This window comes from Chanodichthys erythropterus, chromosome 7 (assembly GCF_024489055.1).
Source record: "Chanodichthys erythropterus isolate Z2021 chromosome 7, ASM2448905v1, whole genome shotgun sequence".
Lineage (NCBI taxonomy): Eukaryota > Metazoa > Chordata > Actinopteri > Cypriniformes > Xenocyprididae > Chanodichthys > Chanodichthys erythropterus.
Window position 1 is genome coordinate 13,154,629 of NC_090227.1, and position 23,715 is coordinate 13,178,343.

Consider the following 23,715-nt stretch of genomic DNA (forward strand, 5'->3'; position numbering starts at 1 on the left):
TTGGAATCAGCAAAAATAGGTATCGGCAGATCACACTATCTAAAAATCGGAAATCGGAATCGGCCAAGAAAATTGCAATCATCACATCTCTAGTTCAAACGAAAGCAGAGCTGAGACTCATATAGATGTTTTGTGAATGAATCTGTGGCTGTGTAAAAACAATGAGAGTCAATGATTCAATTACCCTTTAAAAAATACCTCCACTTGCTTTGTTGCTAAATGAATGAATGAATGACTTGATGACTCACTACTTAGTTCAATATTTAAAAGTATCACAAGTTTTAACATCATTGCTTATTTCTTTATAAAGGTATTTATAGAGGTAAAAAAAGCACTTTAATGCACAATCAGTTTAAAGGGGAAAATATTGTCCCTTAATGGAAAAGGTGTGATTGCAGCAGTCTAAGTGGATGAGAAGGGGTATGCAGAAGAATGTTAACTGCCTCAGGGTGTACAGGGTGTTTGGGAACCAGTTGTAGAGAATTTAAAAACAAGTAATAATGATTATTTTAGAATCTAAGATATGCTGTCTCTCGCATCACATAAATTATCAATAGTTATGTATGTGGTCTTGAAGAGGATTCTTTTTTTTCTGTCTCTGTCTTAACTGTCAACCTTTTGGACTTGACTTGGACTTGAACCTCTTTGGACTCGGTCTTGACTTGGACTCGAACCTTTTGGACTTGACTTGGACTCGACAAAGGTGGACTTGAATACAGCCCTATTAGGTGCTGTCACAGCTGTTTGTTCAATATACATTTTTATCCTGATTAAAACTTTACTGTAACCAAATACATGACTGAGTAGTAGCATTTTTGTAAAGGTAGCGTTTAATTTATGAACAACTGTTTGTCTATGAACATAGACGTTTTTTGGAGAAGTATGCAGTAGAATTTAGCTAACTGGCTAGCGAAGCAAAAACGAGTTGCTCTTTTTTTAGCGAATCTTTAAGATTTTTAAAGGAAAAATCTCTAAAAATCTAAAAATCTTTAAGAATCACTGAATCACACAGTATGAACAGCAAGATCTCTAAAGAAAGAGAACCGCTTGAGATGAGCATTTGATGGAAGAACAGATGGCTGTTAGCATAACTCTCTCTGCTTATTTTACTGGTGTTCACTGGTTGACTGATGTTAACCATCCACAGCAAAAGAGTCCACAGACAGTTTGACAGAGAGAAACAAGCAAGAGAGTGAGAATGAGTATAAGGAAAAGCTTTTAAACAAGTTAAAGGAAGTGTTGGAGCTGATGAGAGAAGGAAAATAAATTTGTGACAAATTATTTATAATAATTATCTAAAACATTATTTCTAAGCTTTCTGTCCACTTTGTCTTCACAATAACTTAGAAAATATTTTTTTAGATTTTCTGAAGAAAATGTAATGCTTTATTTTGTATGTAATATTTTGAGTTTTGCCAGGCATATGTTACTGTTCTGTTATTATTATTATTATTATTTTGTTTGTTAGTTGGGGAGGAGGGGTTAGACAAAAATTTAGGGTTGCACTTTTTGGTAACACTTTATTTTACAGTGTCCTTGTTACACATATTACATGTAGTTACTATAGTAATAAATATAAATGATGCATAATTACATGCAACTAACCCTACAACAAACCTAATCCTAACCATAACCTTATAGTAAGTACATATAGTTAATTAATATTACTCAGTACTTAAATGTATAATTACACTGTAACAAGGACACCTTAAAATAAAGTGTAACCCACTTTTTTTAGATACATTGTACTTAATCAAATGAGTTATATAAATTAACTACATGTACTTACTATTGAGTTTTGTTAGGGTTTGGTTAGGATTACTTATGCATAATTATACATAATTTACTGATATTAATATAGTAAGTACATGTAGTAACATGTAACTACATCACCTTAAAAATAAACTGTTAGAAAATTTAGTTTTATACAACTTTTAAATTATGGAAGTCATAAAAGGCCATTCATTATTATAGTATTATTAACTTGTGGTCATAAGAAAATAAGACAGACAATAAATAATAGTGCATAGCCTCTTAGGGCTTCTGTATCAAATTGTCTAAGCCCTGCCATAAAAGAGTGAAAAGAACTGACCATGAGAGTAAAAGTTTCAAGAGAAAAGAGAAAGCCCAGTTTTTTGTCATTCTGACAGCTGCTAATTTAGAAAGAAAAACTTTATTGAGTCCAGATGGCTGCAGTCAGCAAGAGAGAGCACATAATATTCCTACTTCAGTCTGTGAGTATGCTTTTGACTAGAATTCAAATGAGTAGAATTAAAATGGTTGTTCTCAACATTAAACTCAACATTTTTACCAATGTGATTAGTGCTGGGGTATAATACCATATAATTGCACAGGTAAACTGTCCCTGAGTTTATCATGTAGCATGTAATGAGAAATGCTTAAGCATCGATTAGAATCTCATGTAAAAAGCCTTTCATTTTCTAAAGATCCAGAGAAAAGCCCCTATGCATTAATAACTAAACAGAGCTCAAGAATGAACACCATCTAACCACATGAAGCACCGCCTACATTCGTTTACATAACTTCACATCACTTTAAGCAAAACACACATTCACTTTTTGTGGGGGTATGTGCGTTTGCATTTTAACACAGCAGCGCCTAAAGAATGAGCAATACTATTCTTCAGTAAGCGGTGCATCATATATTTTACTGTTAAGGTGGGCTTGATGACAGCGACCAAAAATACTGTCAATATTGGGTTAACCATAAAGTGAAACATATTGCACAATAAATAGTTGTGTATTAAAGAGATCACCTACATGCGTGACTTACTTTGTTTCCCCCTTTTCTTTCTCTTTTCTTGAACATGCAACTGTAATGCTTAGCATATTCATGTTTGGGTGGACACATACACACACAGGTTTGTTTTGCTATCAAAGTGAGGAAATTCCATAGGCGTAATGGGTTTTATACTGTACATTCTATCCCCCTTCGCTAACCCTACTCCTAAACATTAGCCATCACAGAAAACATTCTGCATTTTTACATGTTTTTAAAAAAAAAAACATTGGTTAGTATGTTTTTTTTTAAGTGAGAACTGTCCTCACTACTGTCCTGGAAATGTCCTCAAATTGCATGTTTACATCATAATACCAGTGTAATACCCATCTCATTATACAAGTTTGTGTCTTCATAAATCAAAACACACACACACACACACACACACACACACACACACACACACACACACACACACACACACACACACAGATACACACACTATATTGACAGCTTCTAAAACAAACACTTTCTTCAAATTTAGAGATTTATGCATTGTTTCATATTATGAAATCGTAAATAATTAATGCAATTCATGGATTCTATTGTATAACTAACTGTTTGTGTGACATGATACATATATAGGATCAAGTAATTTGTCTGTGTACACTAAAGAGAAACTGCTGCATTATGTGACATTAATTACAGCCAGTAATAAAATAGTTGATGTTTAATGTACAGACATGACAAGGTCTTTTGAACCAATAAAACATAGACTCTGTGTGGGGCTGCTAAGCATACTGTACAGTAGCAAACCATGACTCTATACAGTAATGAACCTTGGCTCTCTCACCCCCTTCCCTCATCAGGGAAAAAGTAAACTCAGCCTAAAATCAGCCTAGCTTACTGTGTCCTCTTCTATAATACTGCATGTTACCTTTGACAAGAAATTCCACGAGCAAACATCAGAGTGAGCGTGAGAGTGATCCTAAAGCGTGAGAGTGAGCGTTAGAGTGATCCAAAACCTAAAGTAATAAAATCCAAATCATCATTAAAAAAACCTGCATCTCACACACGGTGTGTCATTTCAGTGGAATATGGTGACAACTGGCCACAAAACCAGCAAAAGTTTATGCAAGCCGATGCATCATGACAGCACTCAGACCAAAGCATTAGTGTCAGACACTTCTGCATATGTTGATTAAATGCTGATTAAATGTATGTAACAGACCGTATTAAACTCATTATTTGGGAAAAAATTTAACTGTTACGCAGAATTACAGCAAATGTGCATGGTCACTAAGTTAGTAAATTTACAGACTGACCAGTCATTCTGCAGAGTAACTGTTTTCTCACCTAAATCTTAACATATAACAGTGGCAGGCAGCCAGAATAAAATCAGTGAAATAATTATTCCAGCAGTACGCTTTTGCTTCTTTATTAATGCTGTCATCATCCAGGTGTATCTTTTAACTCTAAATCGGTATTCCGATTAACTCTAGCATTTCTTTAAAAGTTAATCTCGAAAACGGTGTTGATAATAAATTAGCAACAATATCCTCATCATTAATATTGCTTGTGGTTTCCATAGCAAATAGCACTAGCTGTTTTATTAGGAATCCCACCCCCCCATCAAATTTCCCTCATCGAGCAGAACGTGTCATAAACCTACTGATAACAAGCCCCATCCCTTAAAAGAGATGATATGATTGGTCAATTTTCCTGTCAATTGAAATTTGTCTCTCATTGACTTGCTATGGCTTGGTCCTCTGTAATTTCACAGCTGGATCACCAATCACAGAGCTGAAAGCGTTAGGCGGAAACATCCTAATATAGCGAAAACAGGCTCAAACTCAAACTGAATAGGCAAATTTGAAGGGTTTATTTCTTCAAAAATATTTAGACGTTTATTGTCAAATTATAAATTCCTAAAATAACATTAGAACTGATGACTTTTACTTTTTAAACTATTATTTAAAAGTTTGTAAATATTATTTTCATAAATAGTTTAGGCCCTGATGGTTCCCCACTAATATTATAGTACTAGAAACCAAGCAGCCATTAAAATCTTTTTAGTTGTTTCTTTGCTTGTTGTAGTCCTAGCTGGTTATTAAAAAATCTGATTAACTTAGAGAAGATTGTCACTCACTGAAAGGACAAAGATTTATTATTATTATTATTATTATTATTATTATTATTACTATTATAATTATATATATATATATATATATATATATTTTTATTTTTATTATTTGATGAACATGAAAACAGTTTGTTTATCTTATGATTTACTAACAAAAAAATAAATAAAAAATCAATGTAACCTACATTTAGAAATATTCCTGCTGAGTTGAATTAGCTTGATTGTCATTTACTGGTAATGTTTTTACACTAACCCTTTACCGTCAGTAGAGTTCAGTGATTTTCTGGGTTTAGCCCTTTGACCGCTGAGGTCAGGATTGCATGTCGGGCAGCAGTGTCTCTTTGACAGGGGTTGTTGCTGAGAGACTGACTCTGTCTCCTCTCTCCAACTAACACTAACACACATGTTCACGCTGCCCTTTCCTCTCACCCTGCCAGTGCGATTACAGTGAGTGCTCAGTGAGCTCAGAGAAGCAGAGCGAGACGTATTATAAATGTTTCATTACAGCCACACACTGCTGTCTCCCCTTCAAGGGTTAGCCGAACACACACACTTTTTGTATTTTCCTTCTTTATCTGTCGCTCTTATCTGTCTTTTTTTCCCTTCTTCTTCTTCTTTTTTTTTTTTCTTCAAAAATTCTTTAAAGTCACTTTTTTCTTTTTTATTCCTGCCCTGTTGGTGATGTTGTATGTCAAACACGGTGAACAAACACACATAAGAGTGCTTTTCTTTCTTTCTCTTTTTTTCTTTCAATTTACATTACATTTACTTATTTGGCATATTCCTTTGTGAATCAAACTCATGACCTTGGTTGTTGCTAGCACTAGATTCTACCAGTCGAGCCGCAGGGATCCTTCTGCACATTTTCCCTTGCTCCTTATCTTTGTATCTGTGATACCTAATTCCTAATTAATTAAATCCTAATTGACTGTAATGTATTAAAAGTTTACAGATGTTAGTTTGTGGCAGTTAATTATTAATAGCATGTGGCATGTTATGTTATATAAAAGGGGCTCAAAACAAACTCTTTAAATTGCAGCTACTTAGGTATTAAATATATAGTTATATGTTTTTCTCTCTTTTTTTTCTTTTAGTTTCAATTGTTAAATGGTCCCAAATTGGAATGCTCTCTTCTTTTCTTTAGAAACTTTAAAATGCCACAACACAGTTACATACAATGGCAAATCTTACTATGACGATGGATATATAATAAAATGTTTACATTTATAATAAGAACAAATTATAAACAATTATAAACATGCATAAATAATAATCTATAATAACGCATTCATAATGCTGGGAAAAGATTACTCATTACTAATTGCAATTCATAATTACATTGAAACAAGGACATCTTAAAATGAAGTGTAAACAAATGTTTTTATTAAAGTGAAAAATGTATGTAATATGACTATATTAGCTTGTAATTCAACATACTTTTTTTTTTTAATTATCAGATCAAACAACAACAACAACAAAAGGTTCTACAGTTAATAATGCCACATATTCACTTTTTACAGCGTACTCCGCAAAAATTCAGCATAGTTCATACATTTTTAACACAAGGTTATGTAACTATATTAACATGACATTTGAGTGTTTCCTTGATGAGAATTGCTTTTCACTTACAGATACAGACGGTCGGATCTTGGCTGAATCATACGTGACTCAGGTCCACTGACACATTTACTAGAATCTAACATGGAAAATGGTGTGAACTTAGTTTCATTATGAAATACATAATCTGCGACAAAGAAAAACCTTTGAACTCATCCTTAAAATGTTGTCAAGTAAATTTGTTTTTAGTTATTTTCACAAATATATTATAACAAAATACAGTAAGATGTTACTTTTTTTTGTTTGTTTGTTTCCTAAGTATTCGGATTGCAAAGGCAAACCAGCAGTTAATATGGAGAATTCTATAAATAGCAGGATCTGATTGGGCAATCCATGTCTCTAAAGGCAACAGTCACAGGCTGAGTGTATCAGGAACAGAAGTAGACGTCTCAAGAGCCTCACTTTTAAAATACCACAAAAGCAGGAAGAAAATATTTGCAGTGTTCCTCCTTTCCCAAACAGCTTTTCTTGACACTTTCCATACTGTCTCCACATAAATAGCAATACGACTACAACACAAACTGCCCCCCCCTCAAAAAAAAAAAAAAAAAAAAAAAGTATGTGTCTAAATGCATTTCAGGGCACTCTACTGTACATTAATTCATGCACACACTCACACATGCAAACGTATAATGTCTTTCTTCAAAGCTCAAGTGAACTTTGTGTTGCATTCTCTTTTTTTTGCGTTACCTTCATGTGCAAGGCGAGATGTTCTGTTGAAATTCATCGAAACTAAGACATTAGAAAAAAGTCTGAAGTTGTAAAGGCCTGAGGAGCTCTTCACCCACATGAGAGTCTACCAACAGAGAAGACTAAAACTACACCCAGAGAGCGTCGCAAAAGTGTCACTCTAACAAGGTCAATTGGAATTTTCCAGATGCCTCAATTCTTCTATTCGATCAAACGTCCTGCTACTTCCTTTCGATGTCATATCTTTTGAGTGCAAAGCTCCGACTTGATTTTTTTTTTTTTTTTTTTTTTTTTTTTGGCACTCGTCTGTTTTAAAGCTGGCAACATGAATGATAGTTTGTTCAGTGGTGCTAAAAGCGAGCCACAACATGGGGCTTATTTAAACCATTTACAGACAACATGCAATTACCTCTGGTAACACATTCAAAATATCTGGTTCAACATGTTATGGTTTTTTTTTTTACATACTGTAGTTCATTTTTTTTTGTTCTGCCCGAGTGTTTGAAACTGTCTATTTGCATTGAAGGTGTGGTGCATCCGTTCACGGTGACAGGGACTGTCCCTTTTAACAGTGACCAATAATTTTTTCCCCTAAAACGTATTGTAATTCAATTTTAAAATTTTAGTGCAAAGACAGGCACAGAAATGCACCAATAAGAGTGATCAGGGCTTGATTCTAAATATGTGTGATTGCAGGGCTAGGCTGTCCAACTGTATACACTATATACTCTAGGTGGCCACCTAGCCCCAATGTGTCCAATGTGTTTGAAGGGGCCATCAAAATGGTCTATAATAATTGTTTATACCATAACATACGGATGCATCTCATTGAATTTACACTGGAATTGAAAATCTGTCTGTTAACATTTACTTCAGAACATACTACAGGAATTTAAAACAACTTTTCACATTTCATTTCACATTTTTCCCACTTATTATTGCATATTAAGCTTTTTTCACAGCACACATTTTCATTGATTATGCTATAACTTAATAAATATTGATGTACCATTTTTAATTAAATGATTATTGAAATGCACATAGGTGCTGGCTTTAGCACTGAGTAAAGTGGGGTGCCACATTTCCACAAAGAAAATATATTCTATATGCTCCATGAAGAGCCATGAACCTAATCATTAATCATTAAACATTCTGTATCTGTCCACAATGTCATCACAATTGTCAAGATGTCATTTAGAAAATTTCTAATTTTTGACACGGCAGCAACATGGCTATTTGAATTGTGATCATGCTGTTGGCATTTTACTCAATTTTTCGCTCAGACATGTTTGTGTAGCACTTGTAGACGTTTATGTATAATATTGTACTATGCCCTGGCTCAACTGTTATCCAGCAAACACAAGGAGTGACTGTGGGTGGGGCTATCCTCCCAGCCCTCTAGCTCCACGAGCACTCCCTCTGCAGCATACGATGTTGCCGGCTCATGCACCTGGTCAGGCTCATGATGTAAAGCGGGCTTCAGTGTAATGACTCCCTCCAACCACTTTCTCGGTCCAAGGTTTTTTTTTTTTATCCCCCATAGAAAGCTACTTCATTCAAGGTATTAAAGACATCGTTAAAATAGTCCATGTGACTACAGTGGTTCAAAATGTTATGAAGCGACAAGAATACTTGTGTGCAAAAACAAAACAAAAATAATGAATTTATTCAACAATTTTGTCTCTACCCTGTCAGTCTCCTACACAGTTGATGCAATGAATGCAGTGCAGCGCTTCTGTGTTTACATCCAAATGCCGGCTCAGTATTGGCCGATGCTGGCCGGTTTCTATCCTTTTATACTGCTAGATGTACTAGATAAATAAAATGTATAATAAAACACAGAAAGACAACAGCAAACATTTCTCATTCCAGGACTAGCTAAATAATTTCAATTTACTCTGTACAGTGACCAAATCTACAAGAAGAGTGGGAGAGTCATTGTATTTGGGACTGTTCTGTAATTAGGACTTACTGGTCAAAAGTTGTTTGGATTAGAGTTACAATTGGTTCCTTTGTCTTTGATTTTAGATCTTCCAATTAAACATTTGTCAAACAAGTTCGCTAGGCGGTTATTTGACATCCTAGCCTTTGCTGCTAGGTAAAATATGTTGTTATCCTGAATCAGTGATTAACTCCCCCCTCTTTATAATAATGGCATAAGATTATTAGAGAAATTATTCCTTAAATATTTTTAATATGTGTTACTCACTCATCAACTGAAGATTTCCTTTAGGTCTGGACCCTGTATTGTATTGATGTATCTTTAAGTAATATTTTGAGGTTTGGTTTATCATAATGCTCCTGTCTCCATTTTTTTCCTCACTGTAATTGCTGGGCTTTGTTTGTTTGTTTGTTGCTTAGGTTGTTAATGGCTGAAATGTTGATCAAAAAGGTGCAATTAAAAAAAAACCCTAAAAAAATACATCTGCAAGGTGAACATGTTGGTGGTATTGTCCCCTTTTATGCTCACTGTTGATTGGCAAGTCCTGCAAACTGGGGTGATTAACGAGACATTTTTTTGCAGAATCCAAAAAACTTCCACACTGGCCAGATTACTTTCTTCGAGTGCTTTTCACAAGTTCACACTTACAACTGATTAGAATAAAAAGTATGCGTATTTGGCATGCTGTCCAGGGGAGGGCTCCAAGCTCGGAATATTGCCTGAACCCAAAGTACTTCCCCGTATCTTTGGTTAGGATAGTAACGAGGCAAATGTGAAGAGACGGGATGGTGGAGGGATGCAGAAAAACTGTAGAGGAACATAGCTGAGTTGGCTACGTATTTATAGGCCTCCTCTTATGCTGATTGGGTAGATAATTTCAATTTGCTCTTCCTGAACATTGTTAATAAAACATCATGTACCTGGCAGTAGCAGCTGCGCACTGTACCTGCTTGTGTTTTAGGACAGGTGGAAACCAGCGTTAAGGCACAATACCACCACCTACTGTAAGTTGGAATGTCAACCAGATACTGGCACTGAGTTATTTATGTGTCGTCATCATATGTGTATTATTCATTTTAATGATTACGGTTATCACCAATATTGCGACACGCCCAAGTAATAAATACATTTTATTCTACCATTTATCCGTAATATAAACCACACCAATTTAAAAAAGGGGATTACTATTCCCCAACTCCCTTGTCTGTTTATTAGTAACATTTATTTCTTTAAAATCACAAAAATACAGTGCCCTCTAAAAATGGCTTACAGATTAATTTTCAAGTACTGCATGGCTGAAGTAATTCCAGGTCTGCATTACAGTTCTAAGACCACCACTTATCCACATACTGTATGTATGATCAAGTGAGTAGATTGATGCCACTCTATATTCACCTGCAAAGGTCAGATAACCAATCAGACAAAATTGTTCTGGTGCCAGTGCTGTGCTACTTACATGCAACTCTTATTGAATCAAGACTAGTTTTTCAAGAGGTTCTCAGGAACTTAAAAAAAAAAAAAAAAAAAAAGCTGATAGGGAAGCAGAATTGATTAAACATCAAATCTTCCAATATGGACAGTCAATGAGTCACTCTAAGAGGACCTCTTAGAACTTGGATTTCCCTCTGAAACGTTGGAGCTTCAGATTCCTTTGTTGTTATTTTTAAGTGTGTGTTTTTTTTTTTTTTTACATGTTTGACTGCAGTTACATCAATCTTGGATCAATGCTTTGTCTCTCCACATAAATGGACCCTCCATGGGATTCATTTTAAAACACTACAAGCTGCATCTGCTTCTCTGCAAGATTGTCGAATCTAGTGAAAAGCATACAAGTTAGTTAAGGGACATGATTTATAGAGGTATCAGGCGCCACTCTTCTTGTCAATAGATGACCCTGCTAGGACTCTTGTCAGTTGATATCCTAGAGTCCTCTGGTGTAGCATCAGACAAGCGGCCACTCCGCAAACGACTCGGGCCAGGTGTAACAGTTTCAGCTAATTGCCTCATTAATGATTAAGCACCTCCAGCCTGCTCTAGCACTTCGCTTTGTGGGGAGCAAATTGTTCTGATTGGTTTGATGCTGTCAATTATTGATGAGACAGCAAGCTCAGATCCTAGCACCTGGGCTCGAAGCTTCTCAGAGAGCAGTGTCCTCCATTACACTGCACTCTTCATTGCCAGTGATAAAAACAAAATTCCCACTTTAATGGTAATATCCTGTCCATGGGTCACATTGAAAAACTCGAGTTTGTAGTCACAGAGGACATTAACTGAGCTCAGTCTTACATAGATAGCTCTGTAGATGAATACATTCTGGACATGGAAAATATTCTGAAAGTTGCATATTCAATTTCGAATCTGGGGTTGCTCTGAGATACTTATGGTCTTGAAATAATTATATAAATATAAAAATAATAAGTATGAAACAATACGTATGAAAATATTATATAAATATAAAATAAGTTTCTGTAAGACTGATGCTGGACTGTCTTTGAACTCTGAGATGCAATCACACCTCAGCATTTCCTTAATCTACATTCCCTTTCCTTCACCCCCTCTTCCCCCATCTCTTCTCTCTACATGCGGAGACGACCTGAAATTCAAATCTATATGGTTTAATGTGAACAATTATCACACAATTCTATATGATACCATGTTTGGTATAATTTGTGTCTCGGTGCAACTCCATGTTTGGTATCATTTGTGTCTCGGTGCAACTGGTACAAATGTCTCATTCCCACAAAAGTAAACCAGAAGGTAATAAAGGTTTTAAGAGTTTAGAGATATTTTGCTCTCTGTAGTGGGTGTGCCCCCTTTCACAGGGTTTTTCATGCAAATGGCTTTCTGTCTCCAAAAAGGTGTAAATTACTCAGTCTAGGACCCTGTGAACTCGTGTTTCCATTTGAAAGAAGTTTCTGTCTTGGTCTGAGTATTTAAAGAGATGTTGCAGGAGGCTCAGGGTGATTCTGTAGTCAGATCAGCCCACATTGCTGAATGTCCAGGACACTCAGCAATGTGCATTTTTATAATGTCAGGTATGCATCTTTTACTCTATTTCTGAGCATTTGATGTTTTGTATTGATCATCTTTGAATTGATTATGTAATTTGGCATGATGCATTACATGACTAATAAATTGTTACATTTGGTTTTATTTTGAAATAATTTTCACAAGTAGATTTAATGTTTCTGCAAATCTGAGGTGTGTACGCGCTCTGGCGCAGTTTACGCAAGCGCCGGAAGTGATCTCTCGCACTCATTGTTTACACAGTGCACAAACATTGTAGGTACGACGGCTAATCAAAATGGTACTTACTTGTACCGGATGCCATGTGTGCGCTCAAGGCAGTTGGACATGGTGGTGTATTATAGGTAAAAAATGTTATAAATACTGTTCGGTTTCTCGCACATACCGATCGTTTCGTGTCTTAGGACATCAATGTGTCGTCACGAGCCGCAGGGTTTAATTTGGATTTGTCTGTGGATGTTTTTTACTCTAATAGATTTTGTTACCATTGCTATACATTATATGACTGACAGACTGCAGTTGGAGTTAAAAATCATCATTTGTGTTCTACTGAAGAAACAAAGTCACCTACATCTTGGATGCCCTGGGGGTAAGCAGATAAACATAAACATAAACATGGGTGAACTATTCATTTAACTAAGTTGTTATATAGGCGACTGTATGGGGCTACTTGGGTACCTTTTAACAATGGCCATAACCTCTGACTAATGATCGGACTGGCGAATTTGTGACTTTGAGACCTGTGTTACACAGCCGTCGCGAGGCTCTCTATGTGATATAGATTCCTAATGAATAAGTACATTAAGAGTAAAGAGTTAAATAGAATAATCAGATCATAAATGTATCATCAATGATCAATAATAAATTGGCATTCTAACTTAAATTTGAGGTCATAATAAAATGGAGACAGATAACAGTTTAATTGGAATTAAACTACTTTGCCACACTGAAAAGACTGAACACACAAGAAACCTTCCCCGCCTCATGGGAAACAGTCATTGGGCCAATTGGGCGGGCCTTACATTTCCTAACCACAACTCGTTTTTAACTTTGAAGAGATACATTTAAACGTTTTCAGCAAATCCCTGTGGATAACATGGGTAATTAGTGCTATTGGTTACCTTTGACACTCAGATGTAATAATGCATTTGTTTTGGGTTAGAGTAGGCCAGACATAAGCTTCTGAGGTTCTTAAGTGCTACTGCATTTGAAACTTATTGTTCACCCTCACTGAACAAAATGATGGTCCATTACTGTGTTTTTTCTCAAATCCTAATGATTTGCCTAACCAGATTTTTGGCCACCATAAACATACTCCTAATGCAAAGGTTGTCAATTGTTGTGGGTTAAATGGTGCTGATGTCTTTCAGACAAAATGTCAGAGAACACCACACATTAAATCACAAGGTGCAATTTGGAAAACTTGGTGGGGTGTGTGTAGTGATGGTGGCGGTGGTGGTTGTGTGTGTGTGTGTGTGTGGGGGGGGGGGGGGGATACAAGGTAGAGAGAAATAGTAGTGAATGCACGTAGAAAAAAAAAATCTCTTTAATAAATGACTTGTAAAAGCATAGAGGTATGCTTAAATAGTCATAAATAGTTTGTACTATGAACATGAAACTTGAGCAATGATAAGAGGTCAATCATGTTGCTTATGGAGAAGATTTCTAAGCAATAATAGTTATTTTTGCACGGTAGGGGGTGAAATGGGCTAAAAAAAATCTCCCTAAACTTACATTAAAGTGTTGACCCAAGTCATATTTAGAGACTACAGTATAATTTCTAGACATTTGTGTGTGGTTTCTTTTTAATTAGGCATTAGCAACCACATACTGTAGCAACTCGCTGGAAATCACTCTGAACTCTCTAGCAACACCCTGTCCCTGACAAACACCCCTTACTCTTTTGCATTATGCTGTGAATTATACACAGACAAACACCACTCTTGTCAGGCATTGGTTGCAGCAGGAGCGAGGATGCATTGAGGCAGGATCTATTTGCAGCAAACGTATTTATTTACAAGACCAAAGAAAAGGGGTATAAGCGCTGAATTATTATAAGTGCTGGAATTATTAGGTTCTATCTGCATTCTAAGCAGTTTTGAAATATTGAGCTTCAAAGTTTTTGCATTCCATATAGCAAAAATTATATGGGGAACAAGTTTCTTTCAAACATGAAATTGACAGGGACCCTAAATGTATTCTACAATATCAAAATCCTCTCAAATTTGTAAATGGTTATTTTTGGAACGGGTCAAACGTTGTCAGTAAATGAAGATTGTTATGTTCACTCTTACATCCAACAACAAAACATTTCAATTACTTACCAGACATTGTTGTCGCTACAGCTGCTCGACCACGGAGAAAATGGCGGACAGCGTACAGCTCACTGAGGGTGGAAACTAAGGTAATACAGGACTGTCAATCAGCAGCCATGGGCAGGGCATGAGTAATGTGACTTTACATTACTCAGAGAATCAAAACGGCTTGTCTAATGAGGCTGCTTTGGTTTAATAGGGATTTTAAAAAAAGGAGTGGGTGGATTTTTATCCTTCTAACACACATTTAAATCCAAACACCTTGTAAAAGTGGATTTTTGCATAAAAGGTGACCTTTAAATGTATGCCAGAAGTACTTTTTAAATTAATAATTAAAAATAAGTAGGCTATTATATAATTAGTGTTAGCAGCCTATTATTAAAAAGTAAAATGTAATTATAATAAATATAATTAGACTGTAATAAATAAAAATATCAGTATTCTTTAAAAAATGTTGAAATTATGCAAACCAATGACTTTAACAAACACAGACTATTGATTAACATCCTCTGATAGTTACAGTAGGACTGTCTTAACCAAGTTTTCGTAAAACATAAATTTCCCGATGGAGGAAATGAAATAGGCCTACTATGAGAATCGTTTTAGTTATGATTTTTTCCCCCCATTTGATTTAGTCTAGTAAGTTTTGTATCAAGTACAATGTAGTTTTTGGTGATCCACTCACAGCTTATCCTGCCCATGAAATCCGCCATAGGCCAGCAAACCAATGAGAATGCGGGGCGATGATGACGTTCCATAACAAAAGAGCAAAGGCGCAAAAGCTGCTGTAGATCAGTTTACCCGGAAGTCTGCATAACTGGCAGATTTAAAGAAAATTGCTGTCGATTGGCAAATAAATAAATTACGGACAGTTACATACGCATTACCAACATTTAGGCTTTATGGTGCATCTCAAACAAGGGATTTAATATAATTTATAGTGTTAATATTAATTGCTGAGTCCTCAAATAGCTTGGGTATGCAGAGCATTCGCAGCTTATATGGACTGCATGCCACTGATATGTATATATATATATATATATATATATATATATATATATATATATATATATATATATATATATATATATATATATATATATATATATATATAGTGTGCGTTATATAGGTGCATTTCTTCCGAAGAGGCAAGGGAGGCAGTGCCTCCTCAAAAAAACTGGATGAGAAAATAATCAATATTACAAAAATAAAACAACACAAATGTTACAAAATTTGACATTAAAGGCAGGGTAGGTAAGAAATTTTGTTCCAAATTTGTTTAAACTTTCTATATATATCAATGCATAATTAAAATGTAAGTACTCTGATAAAAAGAGTATAAAAATCGAGTGACCGTTTAATCTGTATTAAACACAGCTCATTATTTCCATTCGGGACGAAACACAGGATTGGCTTAGGCGACAGTCACTCTTTCGCAACCATGGCAACCCTATTTTGCCACACATGACCTGCCCCCTTGCGCGCGCACGTTTGATTTGGGGAATTCAAGAGGCACGCGATCCTAGGAATACCAAAACAAGGGCAGAGAAACAGCAAGCAAAATTCACAGTACCGGCCTATGCAGTTAGTGAAGGCAAACCAGGCAAAAAAAGGAATACAGTAACAGTACAAGAAAAGGCAATGAACAAAAAGTCTTTGGATAAACAAAGAAATAAAACGCGAGTTAATATCATAGACAGTAAAGGTTAATATCGGCGTGGCTTTCCAGCGATGGCGAGAACTGACGGAACTCAAGGGGCTGAAAAGTGACTCCTTGATGGCTTTATTTCTGCTGGACAGGTAAATCTTTCTTTTTGTATTTTGATCATACATATTTTTTTGTTTATTTCATGAAGCATGTGTCATTAGCACACGTAGCTGCGTAATATAGCTAACATAACATTACTCAGCGAGCCGTTGTAGAGACTATAAATAATCTATAGGCCTTGCTCAAGATGATAGCTATAGTGTTGAATTGTGCATAATTTTGCTTTAGATAACTAAATACATGTTTAACAGATAGTAGGCCTAACGTTACTCCGCATCTAGGAACTTTTCTTAGAACTATATTTACCCTCTGTCTAACTCTTTTACCATGTTCACCTGTAAGTTTACCTGCACGTTTTTTTCGCCTTTGTTTTGTTTTTATATTCTCTACCTATGTTTACTGATGTCTTTATCTTGTATCTGTGTGTGTCGTACACACTTTGTTGTATGTGTGTGTTATTATTTTGTGTCTGCAATGCAGTTGTGAGTTGATATTTGAGTGTATGTTACACTGTTTATCTGTAGAACAAGGTATATGTTATGAATCTTACACGAAATTCATCTTCATCACAGTGTAAATGATGGTAATGGAAAAACGTGTATCATGCAACCTGTTTTTAGCTTTGCCTTATAGATAACTAGCTCGTTAGCAAATCAAAAAATTTATATTTTAAACTTTACCAATATCAATATGCTAGCTTGATAGTGAGTTCTAAAATACATCTTGTTTGTTTATCTTCATAATTATAAAGTTATTTTTATTACATGTGATTCTGACAAGATGTCACTCAGGCAAATAATGCGTCTTCCAGCTCAGTGGTCGGAGTCGCGCGTTCATGCTTTTTGGGGGCGTGGCTTTGGAAGGAGCCCAGAAGGGAGGGGGTGGAGTGAATGGAAATAATGAGCTGTCTTAAAACAGTCGTGAGAGGTCTACAGACACTCGATTTTTATACTTTCTTTTTCAGAGTACTTACATTTTAATTATGTATTGATATATATATATATATATATATATATATATATATATATATATATATATATATATATAAAGTTTAAACCAATTTTGAAAAAAAAAAGTTTTTTATACATTTTTTACCTACCCTGCCTTTAAAAAGTGTAAGTCACTCATTTTTTTTAAGAAACAGTGACAGCCGCAGGTGAAGTTACAGCGTGGAGTCCGCATCTCTTGTGCCTCCCTTCAGCTCATAGAAACAAAGCAGAGCCCCTTAAGCGTGCGGTGGGTTTAGTGGGGGGTAATTGAGAATGGGGGAAAGTCACGTGAGAGGAGACAATGCCTCCATCGCACTATGATTGGATACGATCGGTTACGATTGGACATGATTGGTTCGTGCAGGTTCTAGTAGAATTGGCCTGAATGAAGACAGTGATGGCGTTAATGGGAAAACTAATTAAAAAGTAAGTAAACAACTATCACTTATATATCACCGCTTTGTGTCATGTCAAAATCAAACTCGAAATGGCCTGAAAACATGATGACTGCGGGGTTTTTTTAGTGAGCAATCAGCGTAGTGAAATTAAAGGTATATCTTTGTGTCTGTGAGTGAGTGACCAGTGTGTAAAAGCTTGATGACTGCTGAAAATATATTGACTATTAAAAAGAAAAGCTGAATATTAGTTTATGAATAATATATGTTATTTAAATTGTTATTGTCTTTATTATTTTGGAATAAATGTAAAATTGTGTTAAAACACTAACTTGATGAAATTTATACCTGGTTTTAATAAATAGAACATTACATAGTGTAAAAATACAAAATAGAATTGTATTTGGTCTCTCTTCTTATGTAATGTTAATTTAACCAGGAAAACTGTGTAGCAGGGACATAAATGAGGACATTGCCTCCTCATTTTAAAGGTGCCCTAGAATGTTCTTTCACAAGATGTAATATAAGTCTAAGGTGTCCCTTGAATATGTCTGTGAAGTTTCAGCTCAAAATACCCCATAGATTTTTTTTTTTTATTAATTTTTTAACTGCCTATTTTGGGGCATCATTAACTATGCACCGATTCAGCGCGCGGCCCCTTTAAATCTCACGCTCCCTGCCCCCCAAGCTCTTGACTCTATATACAGTGCATAAACAAAGTTCACACAGCTAATATAACCCTCAAATGGATCTTTACAAGATGTTCGTCATGCATGACGCATCACTCACATGATCCGATCCATGCATGCATAGATTGGATCATGTGAGTATAGTATTTATTTGGATGTTTACATTTGATTCTGAATGAGTTTGATGGTGCTCCATGGCTAAAGCTAACATTACATTTATTTATTTATAAAGAATGAAGATGTGTTTATGAATTATACAGACTGCAAGTGTTTAAAAATGAAAATAGCGATGGCTCTTGTCTCCGCGAATACAGTAATAAACGATTATTATATATAATATAATATATATATATATATATATATATATAATTTGGATGGATGGATGGATGGATGGATGGATTTGTTGTGTGCCAGAGAAAGTTGCAATGACAGTAACATTTGGTTATCTTGACACATTGGTCACTAATTTTAAGGTATTTTTGTTTTGCAGATTTGCAGGCACTCCTTATGATTGTCATTTTGTTGGCTCTTAAGATATGCCACAAACAACACCAATATTACTATAATAGACATTTTGATTGTGTTGCTAGGCATACACACCCACATTCAGCCAGAGAGACAGGCAGCATCAGCACACGGGTTCTCAACGGACGCTGATGTATTAGATGCATACAGCAGTGATTATTATACTGTGGAGCTGTTTAAACGAGACAGGGGATATTAACAAACTGCTGTGTGTGTGTTGCATGTATTCAAACCCTCTTGCAACTTGATTGATTCATATGGGACCTTTTTGTACGCTGAAAGCTTGTTTTCTTAAAGTAGCAGTTACCGTTCATATATGCCAAGCAGAAATAAGAGTTTTTGCCTAATGGCCCACCCACATGCAGGAAAATGCGGGGAAGCATGAATCATCCAGCTGTAGCCTTCATCATTCCCAGCTCTGCCTTTTGGATACAACATGACTGAATTTAAAGCAAACAGCGTTTAGATTGTAATCCTGTTCTAAATAACCATGATGCTTGAAAACAAGCACTCTGTTAAAGGTGCCCTCGAATTAAAAATTGAATTTATCTTGGCATAGTTAAATAACAAGAGTTCAGTACATGGAAATGACATACAGTGAGTATCAAACTCCATTGTTTCCTTCTTATATAAATCTCATTTGTTTAAAAGACCTCTGAAGAACAGGCGAATCTCAACATAACACCGACTGTTATGTAACAGTCGGGGTGTATGCCCCAATATTTGCATATGCCAGCCCATGATCCCAACATTATGAAAGGCATTAGACAAGGGCAGCCAGTAACGTCTAGATCTGTGCAGAGCAGAATCATCAGACTAGGTAAGCAAGGAATAACAACAGCAAAAAATGACAGATGGAGCGATAATAACTGACATGATCCATGATATCATGATATTTTTAGTGATATTTGTAAATTGTCTTTCCAAATGTTTTGTTAGCTTGTTGCTAATGTACTGTTAAATGTGGTTAAAGTTACCATTGTTTCTTACTGTATTCACAGAGACAAGACCCATCGCTATTTCCGTATTTTCAGCCATGGAGCACAGCCTCAAATTCATTCAGAATCAAATGTAAACAATATAACAGTATACAATACTCACATAATCTGACACATGCATGCAGCATGCATGATGAACACTTTGTAAAGATCCATTTGAGGGTTATATTAGCTGTGTGAACTTTGTTTAGGCACTGTTTAAGGCAAGCGCGAGCTCTGTGGGCGGAGAGCACGAAATTTAAAGGGGCCGCACAGCATAAATCGGCTCATATTTAATGATGCCCCAAAATAAGCACTTAAAAAAAATAATTTAAAAAATCTATGGGGTATTTTGAGCTGAAACTTCACAGACACATTCAGGGGACACCTTAGACTTATATAACATCTTGTAAAAAAACGTTCGATGGCACCTTTAAATACATAAATACATGGTTCAGTATGTTGTGTTTGTTTGTTTGTTTGTTTGTTTGTTTGTTTGTTTGTTTGTTTGTTTGTTTGTTTGTTTTTTGTTGTTGTTGTTTTTTTTAATTGCCTAATGGTAAGATAGACTATGTGAACAAAAACATATACATTTTGTTCAATTAAGGGCCATCAGCTGGATCTGGATCAGCCAATACAGGGTGAATTGAGAAAATTGGCAAACATACTGTAAATTTGCCTTGATGGTCAGTTTTTACGTATTTATTTAGGAATCAGCGAAGGTACAGCCATTCTTACAGCTCAGCTTAAACAATATAAAATTATCAAACAGTTGGGTTCCTGGGTGATTAACTTTTTTTTTCAATTTCAAAGTCAATTTTAACTTGGATTTCATTCTTAGTCTTAATTTTAGATGCTTTATATCAGTATGGTGTATTTAGTAAAACATTAAATAAACAAATACCTCCCAACTGACTAAAACATCTCGGGTTACCTGTATAACCCATGTTCTCTGAATAGGGAACGAGATGCTGCATAGTGATGATGCAATGGGAAACGCCCATGGGTGGTGTTGTTTGTGTGATCCCACTTTATTGGCTGATAGCGTGGGCACTGCCTCTGTGGCGTTACATCACTCACTCTTGATATAGCGAATGTGGCATCCTCTCCACGGAAGAAGCCCCCTTCTTCAGTGAGAGGAACTTGGCAGTGAATTTCTTATTTATGCCTTTCAATTCAGACGATACAGGCCCAATATGGGGCGTAGACCTCTGTCCTTCTTCGGAATGAGATAGTAGCAGTTGAAAAAGCAGCCATTCAAGTCTGAAGGAGGAACCTCCTCTATCGCTCCCTGCAGGAGGAGCGACGTCACTTCCTGCTGTAGAACAGAAGCCTCTAGGGCACTGTTTGTCAAAGTAGGATAAACCGTGTCGAAGCAAGGAGGGTTGCAACGAAACTATTGGATACACCTGGCAGAAGCCTCCATGCTGCCAGGTGGTGAGACAAAGGTTGCATAGGATAGGGTGCAAGCGGGCAAAGATGAATTGAGGGGAGATAGCCTGAAGCATCATGCTCTGTCCTTCAATACAGGAGGATGTTGCTCGTAACCTAACTCTATCCTGAAATGCACACGGTGGAGGGCATCTCAAGAGGGAACAGATACGCTTTAGCGGCCATTCCTCACTCCTGAGATAGGGGAAGCTCTCCATTCCTCAGCCGTTCCTCACTCATGAGATAGGGGAAGCTCTCCATTCCCATATCCAAAGATCAGGAGCAACCCAGGGGTACCGAAGCAGTGGATTTAACTGGCTGCTTCAGGTCAATGCGCCTACAAGGGCCACCAGCATTCCAAACTGTGCAAGGTGGGAGATGTCTCAGCTATCCACTCCTCTTAGAAATCTCTTTCCTGTGTGCAAGGCGGGCCCTGGGCATGAAGGTAGGCATGGGTGGCTCACGGGCCCTCCTAAGCATGAACTGCTTAAGGTTGGCTTATTGCGTTGTAGCGTCTGCACAGTGTCGAAAGTGAGCAGATCCCCCCCAATCTTGCCTTCTCTCTTTCCTTTCCTATACTTTCACTTTTGTATATATGTGTATAGCCTGTGTATAGCCGTATAACCTCTGTACTCGTAGTTTGCATATATTATACACATTATTCATGCTCGATCGTTCTGTTTGTTCTTTCAACAAAAAACAAGTCACTTTAACGTTTAGATCCTATCCTTGCTTTATGTTTGGATGCTAGAATAGGAGGTCCTTCTTGTGGCCAGAGAAAAACCTTCCTTTGATAATATTCTATGAGGAGCTTAGTTTGCTGGACAAATGAACAGTTTCTCTAAATAATTATTAAACCAGAACTAATCATATATATATAATTGATTATAATTCTTTGTAATTAATTCACCATATATGGTTAATTCCCCCTTGGGTCGGTATGTGCATAATAATTATCCATGAAGCTTTATGAATTATTATATTCATATTCCACCCATAAATTGATTAATAACTGTACAATCGTAGTATTGAATTTATCGACCATTGAGTCGACCACTTCCCCAAACAAACCTGAGTGAGAGATGGGGTCGTCCAGTAGGAAAACCTTTTCCTTTTCGCGAATCTCAGTGATATTTAACCAAAGATGCCATTTGACAGCCACCATGCCTTGCATGGGGGCTTGGTGCAAACTTGGTGCATACAGCACCAAGTCAGTATCTCTGCAGAGCTTCTTGACCTCTTCCTGTGTCAGGCCCACATCCTCGTCCAATTCCTTAAGGAAGCGCCATCCTGCCTGAACAGCAGGGACTTCCAAGATGGAGCAGAAGAAGGTGAAAGATGAGTGGCCAGCGTGTCCTCAACCGCTGGAATGCTAGTATAGCCCTGCTCCACAGAATCAGCCAGTTTGGTGACGTCAGAGGCCACCGCATTCGTCAGACAAGCAGAAAAAGTCTGCTTCCAGGATCCTGAAATCTCGTGATGAAGATCACTAAAAAAAAGGACGCTTCCTCTGAATGGCCTTAATTGATGGCTTAATTGTAGAAATAAAAGTTGTGGTAAAGTTACAACCTGCAGTGAGAAGTTAATTGCATTTCTGCACCATTGCTGATGGAAAAAATGTCAAACCTCAAATATTGTATGAAGTTAAATAAATGAATGCAAAGATGTTGTTATGACATAATGCTGAAAATAATATTACAATGTGTGTGCAGGTTTTGGCATTTACACACATTCAGGTCAATGTCTTTTTTTGTTTTGTTTTTTTTTTGAGAGAGAGAGAAAGAGAGAGAGAAAGAGAGTGAGAGGTGTTTTTGATGGATTTCAGGTAGTGGACATTAGAGGTTTCTATTCTCCAGTGGCATGGATTTAATTTAATCTGAAAATGGTGTTACCTCAAGCGGCGACCACTGTCGCTCCTAATCTAGGTGTGGATGATGGGCGACTCACACTCGCAGGGTGGTCATCCTACTTTTTGGTTTCTTCTGGACAAACAACCACCCAAACAGCCATGACTCACTTTACATCACTGGCAAACTCACTTCAGAGAGCGTCTCCTGTGTCCCACATGCACACAACCAATTACTCATCTATGTCTCTTTCTTTCTTCTACCTCCTTTCTATTCTCCTTACTTTCTCTCACTGCAGATATCACGGTGACAGTTGACGTGATGACTCCCAGCACAAGGCCTTCCACAAAGCACAAGACCTCAACCTCTCTGAAGACAAAACAACGAGAATCGAATCCATAATTCCCCCTTTTCCCCTGGCACTGTTCTTTATAGCTGAATCCTTTGATAGATCCCTTTTCCTTGAATTGCACCTGCAGCTTCTTTTTCTACAAATAAACATATCAAACGGAAGAAAAATGGAAAAGTGAAAACAAGACTTAAATCAGAAGATGGCTAACCTTGTGGAAAGGATGTTATCCTGCTGCTGGAAACACTCTTTTCTTTTCAGGTGAAAAACAT

General features: G+C 36.5%; 1 protein-coding gene across 1 annotated transcript in view; it reads left to right on the plus strand.

The window, feature by feature from the left end:
- Positions 1–23,485, plus strand: part of mafa (MAF bZIP transcription factor a) — a 143,554-nt gene extending 120,069 nt beyond the window's left edge. Inside the window, exon 3 of the mRNA XM_067389026.1 lies at positions 23,393–23,485. The gene's annotated coding sequence lies outside the window, so the exon portion shown is untranslated. The remainder of the gene's footprint in view (positions 1–23,392) is intronic.
- The last annotated feature ends 230 nt before the right edge of the window (positions 23,486–23,715 follow it).